This window comes from Arachis ipaensis, chromosome B8 (genome assembly GCF_059453495.1).
Source record: "Arachis ipaensis isolate K30076 ecotype BB chromosome B8, ASM5945349v1, whole genome shotgun sequence".
NCBI lineage: Eukaryota > Viridiplantae > Streptophyta > Magnoliopsida > Fabales > Fabaceae > Arachis > Arachis ipaensis.
In genome coordinates this window covers 111,055,183-111,062,813 of record NC_142443.1, presented here as the reverse complement: position 1 = coordinate 111,062,813, position 7,631 = coordinate 111,055,183, and the positions used below count along the sequence as shown (strand labels likewise).

Genomic DNA, 7,631 nt, shown 5'->3' with positions numbered 1-7,631 from the left:
TGGCAGGTGGTGGTAATTTTTCAATTACCTCTATTTTTGCTTGATCCACCTCTATTCCCTTGTTTGAGATTTTATGCCCAAGAACAATTCCTTCAGTCACCATGAAGTGACACTTTTCCCAGTTTAAAACTAGGTTGGTTTCTTGGCATCTTTTCAGAACAAGTTTTAGGTGCTCAAGACAGGAGCTGAATGAGTCTCCATATACTGAGAAGTCATCCATGAAGACTTCCAGAAATTTTTCCACCATATCAGAGAAAATAGAGAGCATGCATCTCTGGAAGGTTGCAGGTGCATTGCATAGCCCAAAGGGCATCCTTCTATAAGCAAACACTCCGGATGGACATGTGAATGTTGTTTTCTCTTGATCCTGGGGATCTACTGCAATCTGGTTATAGCCTGAGTAGCCATCCAAAAAGCAGTAATAATCATGACCTGCTAGTCTCTCTAGCATCTGGTCTATGAATGGTAAAGGAAAATGATCCTTTCTGGTGGCTGTATTGAGCCTTCTGTAGTCAATACACATGCGCCACCCTGTAACTGTTCTTGTAGGAACCAGTTCATTTTTTTCATTATGAATCACTGTCATGCCTCCCTTTTTGGGACGACTTGAACAGGGCTCACCCAGGGGCTATCAGAAATGGGATAAATAATCCCAGCCTCTAGTAATTTGGTGACCTCTTTCTGCACTACTTCCTTCATGGCTGGATTTAGCCGCCTCTGTGGTTGAACCACTGGTTTGGCATTATCCTCCAATAGGATTTTGTGCATGCATCTAGCTGGGCTTATGCCTTTAAGGTCACCTATGGACCACCCAAGAGCTGTCTTGTGTGTCCTTAGCACTTGAATAAGTGCTTCCTCTTCCTGTGAATTTAAAGCAGAGCTTATGATCACTGGAAAAGTGTCACCTTCTCCTAGAAATGCATATTTCAAGGATGGTGGCAGTGGCTTGAGCTCTGGTTTAGGAGGTTTTTCCTCTTTCAGAAGAAAGTTCAGAGGCTCTTTCATGTCCCCTGAATCCTCCAAATCAGGCTGAACATCTTTAAAGATGTCTTCCAACTCTGATTCGAGACTCTCAGCCATGTTGATCTCTTCTACCAAAGAGTCAATAAGGTCAACTTTCATGCAGTCTGTTGATGTGTCTGGATGCTGCATGGCTTTGACAGTGTTCAACTTGAACTCGTCATCGTTGACTCTTAGGGTTATTTCCCCCTGTTGGACGTCAATGAGGGATCGTCCAGTTGCTAGGAAGGGCCTTCCTAGAATGAGAGTAGCACTCTTGTGCTCCTCCATTTCCAGCACAACAAAGTCAGTGGGAAAGGCGAATGGCCCAACTCTGACAATCATGTCCTCAATCACGCCTGATGGGTATTTAGTGGAACCATCAGTAAGTTGGAGACATATCCGGGTTGGTTTAACTTCTTCAGTTAAGCCAAGCCTCCTGATAGTGGATGCAGGTATTAGGTTGATGCTTGCCCCAAGATCGCATAAGGCTGTCTTGGTGCAATCACCTTCCAATATGCATGGTATCAGAAAACTCCCAGGGTCTTTAAGCTTTTCAGGAAAGCTTTTCAGAATGACTGCACTGCATTCTTCAGTGAGGAGAACTCTTTCTGTTTCTCTCCACTCCTTTTTATGGCTCAAGATCTCTTTCATGAACTTGGCATAAGAAGGTATTTGCTCAAGTGCCTCTGCAAAAGGAATCTTTATTTCAAGAGTCCTTAGATAATCTACAAAGCGAGCAAATTGCTTATCCTGCTCCTCTTTCCGGAGTTTTTGAGGATAAGGTATCTTGGCTTTATATTCCTCAACCTTAGTGGTTAAAGAAGCCTTTTTAGAGGGGTTGTTGTCAGCACTTGTGTGTGTCTGATCCCTCACTGGCAATTGAATGCCAGAGTCAGAAGCTGGAGTGACGTTAGACGCCAGCTCACTGTCTGTTCCTGGCGCCTGAACGCCAGAAATGTGCCCCTGTTGGGCGTTCAACGCTGGATTCTGCCCCATTTGGGTGTTCAACGCCAGATTCTTGCCCATTTCTGGCGTTGAACGCCAATCCTGCCTTGTTTCTGGCGCTGAACGCCAGTTTTAGGCATGGTTTGGGCGTTCAGCGCCAACCTTCCACCCATTTTCTGGCGTTTTAGTGCCAGAATTATTTTTCCCTGGGCTCTTACTGTCCTCAGGTGAATCTTTGGTGGGTCGCTCATTTCTTGAATTTTTGATGCCTTGAGGTGGGGTATTTAATGTTTTCCCACTTCTTAATTGAACTGCTTGGCATTCTTCTGCTATTTGCCTTGATAGCTGCTGCTTTGTTTGCTTAAACTGTTCGTCCATATGTATATTAGCTATCCTTGTCTCCTGTAGCCTATCCTTGAATTCAGCTAGCTGCTTTGTTAGAAAATCCAATTGCTGATTGAATTCAACAGCTTGTTTTACAGTACTGAATTCAGCAGTTACTGTTTTAACCTCTTCATTCATGGAAGGGTTGCTGCTTAGATACAGATGCTGATTCCTGGCAACTGTATCAATGAGCTCTTGAGCCTCTTCAATTGTCTTTCTCATATGGATAGATCCACCAGCTGAGTAATCTAAAGACATCTGAGCTCCTTCTGCAAGCCCATAGTAGAAGATGTCTAACTGAACCCACTCTGAAAACATTTCAGAGGGGCATTTTCGTAGCATCTCTCTGTATCTCTCCCAGGCATCATAAAGAGATTCATTATCTCCTTGTTTAAAGCCTTGGATGTCCAGCCTTAGCTGTGTCATCCTTTTTGGAGGAAAATACTGATTCAGGAATTTTTCTGTCAGCTGTTTCCATGTTCTTATGCTGGCCTTAGGTTGGTTATTTAACCACCTCTTAGCTTGATCTTTTACAGCAAATGGAAACAGTAATAGTCTGTAGACATCCTGATCTATTTCCTTATCATGTACTGTGTCAGCAATTTGTAAAAATTGTGCCAGAAACTCTGTAGGTTCTTCCTGTGGAAGACCGGAATACTGGCAACTTTGCTGCACCATGATAATGAGCTGAGGATTCAACTCAAAGCTACTAACTCCAATGGAGGGTATGCATATGCTACTCCCATATGAAGCAGTAGAGGGGTTAGAATATGACCCCAAAGTCCTCCTGGACTGTCCATCTCCACTTATGTCCATGATGGATATATGGATATAACTTGGACTGATTTATCTTTTTATTTATTTTATTTTATAAGAAGTAAATACTCAAATAAAATAAAATAACTAAAAAGAATTTGAATTTTGAAATAAAAAAATTTTTTTTTTTCGTAAAAGAAAATAAAAATTAATTAGTTAAAAAAAAAGAAATTTTTGAAAAAGAGGGGAGATATTTTCGAAAATTAGAGAGAGAGAGGGTTAGTTAGGTAGTTTTGAAAAAGTTAAGAATCAAACAAAAAGTTAGTTGGTTAGTTGAAACAAATTTTGAAAAGATAAGAAGTTAGGAAGTTAGAAGAGATATTTTGAAAAGATATTTTTGAATTTAGTGAGGAGAGAGAAAAACAATAAGATAATACAAGATTTAAAATTTTTAGATCTAATGCTCCTTGTTTTTGAAAATTTTGGAGGGAAAACACCAAGGAACACCAAACTTAAAAATTTTAAGATCAAGACACAAGGAAACTCAAGAACACTTTGAAGACTCACAAGAACACAAGAACATGAAGGAAGAACACCAAACTTAAAATTTTTAGAAAACCAAACCAAAATTTTCGAAAACCAAAGGGAAATCAACAAGAAAACACCAAACTTAAAGTTTGGCACAAGATTTAATAGAAAAAATATTTTTGAAAAAGAAGGTTTTGAAAAGAGTATAAAAGATTCTAACCCAATTACCAAGAACACAGATTAACGCTCTAGCCAAATGAGTTATGGGACTTTCAAAAATTTTAAGAAAGATTATTTTTGAAAACACCAAACTTAAATTTTGGCACAGGATTTAATAGAAAAATTATTTTTGAAAAAGGTTTTAAAAATATGATAGCCAATTATCATGAACATAAACACCACGTTCTAAATAACTGAGCTATAAGTTTAAAGTATTTTAACAAGGGATAAATAATAAAAGACTCTAAACCAAAAAGAGAAAGATTTTTCCTAATCTAAGCAACAAAATAATCCGTCAGTTGTTCAAACACGAACAATCCCCGGCAACGGCGCCAAAAACTTGGTGCACAAAATTGTTACTCTCTTACAATTTCGCACACATGACCAGCAAGTGCACTGGGTCGTCCAAGTAATACCTTACGTGAGTAAGGGTCGAATCCCACGGAGATTGTTGGTTTGAAGCAATCTATGGTTATCTTGTAAATCTTAGTCAGGAAGTCAATTATGTTTATCAATTGAATTGTGAGTAACCAGTAGAGCATAAATTAAAAATTACTTGTTGTGCAGTAATGGAGAATATGTTGGAGTTTTGGAGATGCTTTGTCTTCTGAATCTCTGCTTTCCTCTGTCTTCTTGTTCACGCACGCACGTCCCCCTATGGCAAGCTGTGTGTTGGTGGATCACCGTTGTCAATGGCTACCTTCCGTCCTCCCAGTGAAAACTACGCTCACGCGCTCTGTCACAGCACGGCTAATCACCGGTTGGTTCTCGATCCGGTTGGAATAGGATTTACTATCCTTTTGCGTCTGTCACTAACGCCCAGCCTTCAAGAGTCTGAAGCTCGTCACAGTCATTCAATCCTTGAATCCTACTCGGAATACCACAGACAAGGTTTAGACTTTCCAGATTCTCATGAATGCTGCCATCAGTTCTAGTTTATACCACGGAGATTCTGATTAAGGAATCTAAGAGATACTCATTCAATCGTATATAGAACGGAGGTGGTTGTCAGGCACACGTTCATGGTTTGAGGAAGGTGATGAGTGTCACAGATCATCACCTCCATCACAGTTAAGTGCGAATGAACATCTTAGATAGGAACAAGCGTGTTTGAATGGAAAACAGAAATACTTGCATTAATTCATCGAGACACAGCAGAGCTCCTCACCCCCAACAATGGGGTTTAGAGACTCATGCCATCAGAGAATACAAAGTTTAGATCTGAAATGTCATGAGATACAAAATAAGTCTCTAAAAGTTGTTTAAATACTAAACCAGTAGCCTAGGGTTACAAAATATGAGTGGACTATGATGGATGATGCAGAGATCCACTTCTGGGGCCCACTTGGTGTGCTGGGGCCCACTTGGTGTGTGCTGGGGCTGAGACTTTAAGCAATTCACGTGCAGAGGCCATTTGTGGAGTTGAACGCCAGTTTTTGTGCCAGTTTGGGCGTTCAACTCCAGTTTTTGATCCTTTTCTGGCGCTGGACGCCAGAATTGGGCATAGGACTGGCGTTGAACGCCAGTTTACGTCGTCTATCCTTGTGCAAAGTATGGACTATTATATATTGCTGGAAAGCCCTGGATGTCTAATTTCCAATGCAATTGGAAGCATGCCATTTCAAGTTCTGTAGCTCCAGAAAATCCAATTTGAGTGCAGGGAGGTCAGAATCCAACAGCATCAGCAGTCCTTTTTCAGCCTGAATCAGATTTTTGCTCAGCTCCTTCAATTTCAGCCAGAAAAATACCTGAAATTACAGAAAAACACACAACTCATAGTAAAGTCCAGAAATATGAATTTTTCCTAAAAACTACTGGAAATAAACTAAAAACTAACTAGAACATACTCAAAACTATATGAAAGTATCCCCAAAAAGCGTATAAAATATCCGCTCATCAATGAGTCAAATCAAATTTTCAATTTGAAAATCTTATCTTTTTCAAAATCTTTTTCAAAAATCAAATCTTTTTAAAAAATTCTTAGTTATTTTCGAAAATTCCAAAAATTTTTTTCAAAAATCTTTTTCTTATTTTTATACCAAATTTTTGAAAATAACAATAACAATTAATGTTTTGATTCAAAATTTGAAGTTTGTTACTTGCTTGTTAAGAAAGATTCAAACTTTAAGTTCTAGAATCATATCTTGTGATTTCTTGTGAATCAAGTCATTAATTGAGATTTTAAATATCAAATCTTTTTCAAAAACTAATTTCTATCATATCTTTTCAAAAATATCTTCTTATCTTTTTCAAAAAATTTGATTTCAAAATATCTTCTCTAACTTCCTAACTTCTTATCTTTTCAAAATTGATTTCCAAATTTGTTTCAACTAACTAACTAACTTTTTGTTTGTTTCTTAACTTTTTCAAAACTACCTAACTAACTCTCTCTCTCTCATTTTCGAAAATATCTTCCCCCTTTTTCAAAATTTCTTTTTAATTTATTATTTTAATTTTTAAATAAAAATTTTCGAAAAATACTAACATTTTTCAAAAACCATTTTCGAAAATCACTAACTCTTTTTCAAAAATATTTTTCGAAAATTCTCCCTCTCCCATCTTATTCTATTTATTTATTCATCTACTAACATCTCATCTCACATCTCTGCCATCCTCACAGTTGTGTTTCTTCCATTATATTACATTCTTTGTCCCCCCCTCTTCTTCTACTCACACAGGGATCCCTATACTGTGGTATAAAGGATCTCTATTATTATTATTATTTTTCTATGCCCTCTTCTTTGTCATATGAGCAGGAGCAAGGATAAGAATATTCTTGTGGAAGCAGATCCAGAACCTGAAAGGACTCTGAAGAGAAAATTAAGAGAAGCTAAAATACAACAATCCAGAGATAACCTTTCAGAAATTTTCGAACAGGAAGAGGAGATGGCAGCCGAAAATAATAATAATGTAAGGAAGATGCTTGGTGACTTTACTGCACCTAATTCCAATTTACATGGAAGAAGCATCTCCATTCCTGCCATTGGAGCAAACAACTTTGAGCTGAAACCTCAATTAGTTTCTCTGATGCAGCAGAACTGCAAGTTTCATGGACTTCCATCTGAAGATCCTTTTCAGTTCTTAACTGAATTCTTGCAGATATGTGATACTGTTAAGACTAATGGAGTAGATCCTGAAGTCTACAGGCTCATGCTTTTCCCTTTTGCTGTAAGAGACAGAGCTAGATTATGGTTGGATTCTCAACCCAAAGACAGCCTGAACTCTTGGGATAAGCTGGTCACGGCTTTCTTAGCCAAGTACTTTCCTCCTCAAAAGCTGAGCAAGCTTAGAGATGATGTTCAAACCTTCAGACAGAAAGAAGGTGAATCCCTCTATGAAGCTTGGGAAAGATACAAACAGTTGACCAAAAAGTGTCCTTCTAACATGCTTTCAGAATGGACCATCCTGGATATATTCTATGATGGTTTATCTGAGCTATCAAAGATGTCACTGGACACTTTTGCAGGTGGATCCATTCACCTAAAGAAAACGCCTGCAGAAGCTCAAGAACTCATTGACATGGTTGCTAATAACCAATTCATGTACACTTCTGAAAGGAATCCTGTGAGTAATGGGACGCCTATGAAGAAGGGAGTTCTTGAAGTTGATACTCTGAATGCCATATTGGCTCAGAATAAAATATTGACTCAGCAAGTCAATATGATCTCTCAGAGTCTGCATGGAATGCAAGCTGCATCCAACAGTACTCAAGAGGCATCTTCTGAAGAAGAAGCTTATGATCCTGAAAAACCCTGCAATAGCAGAGGTAAATTATTTAGGTGAACCTTATGGAAACA

At 38.5% G+C, this 7,631-nt stretch overlaps 1 non-coding gene across 1 annotated transcript; it reads right to left on the bottom strand.

The window, feature by feature from the left end:
- Positions 1-7,116: 7,116 nt before the first annotated feature.
- On the bottom strand, positions 7,117-7,224 carry LOC148549259 (small nucleolar RNA R71). Its single transcript, XR_015898807.1, has one exon. It is a non-coding gene; the product is annotated as a small nucleolar RNA R71 (small nucleolar RNA).
- Positions 7,225-7,631: the final 407 nt, after the last annotated feature.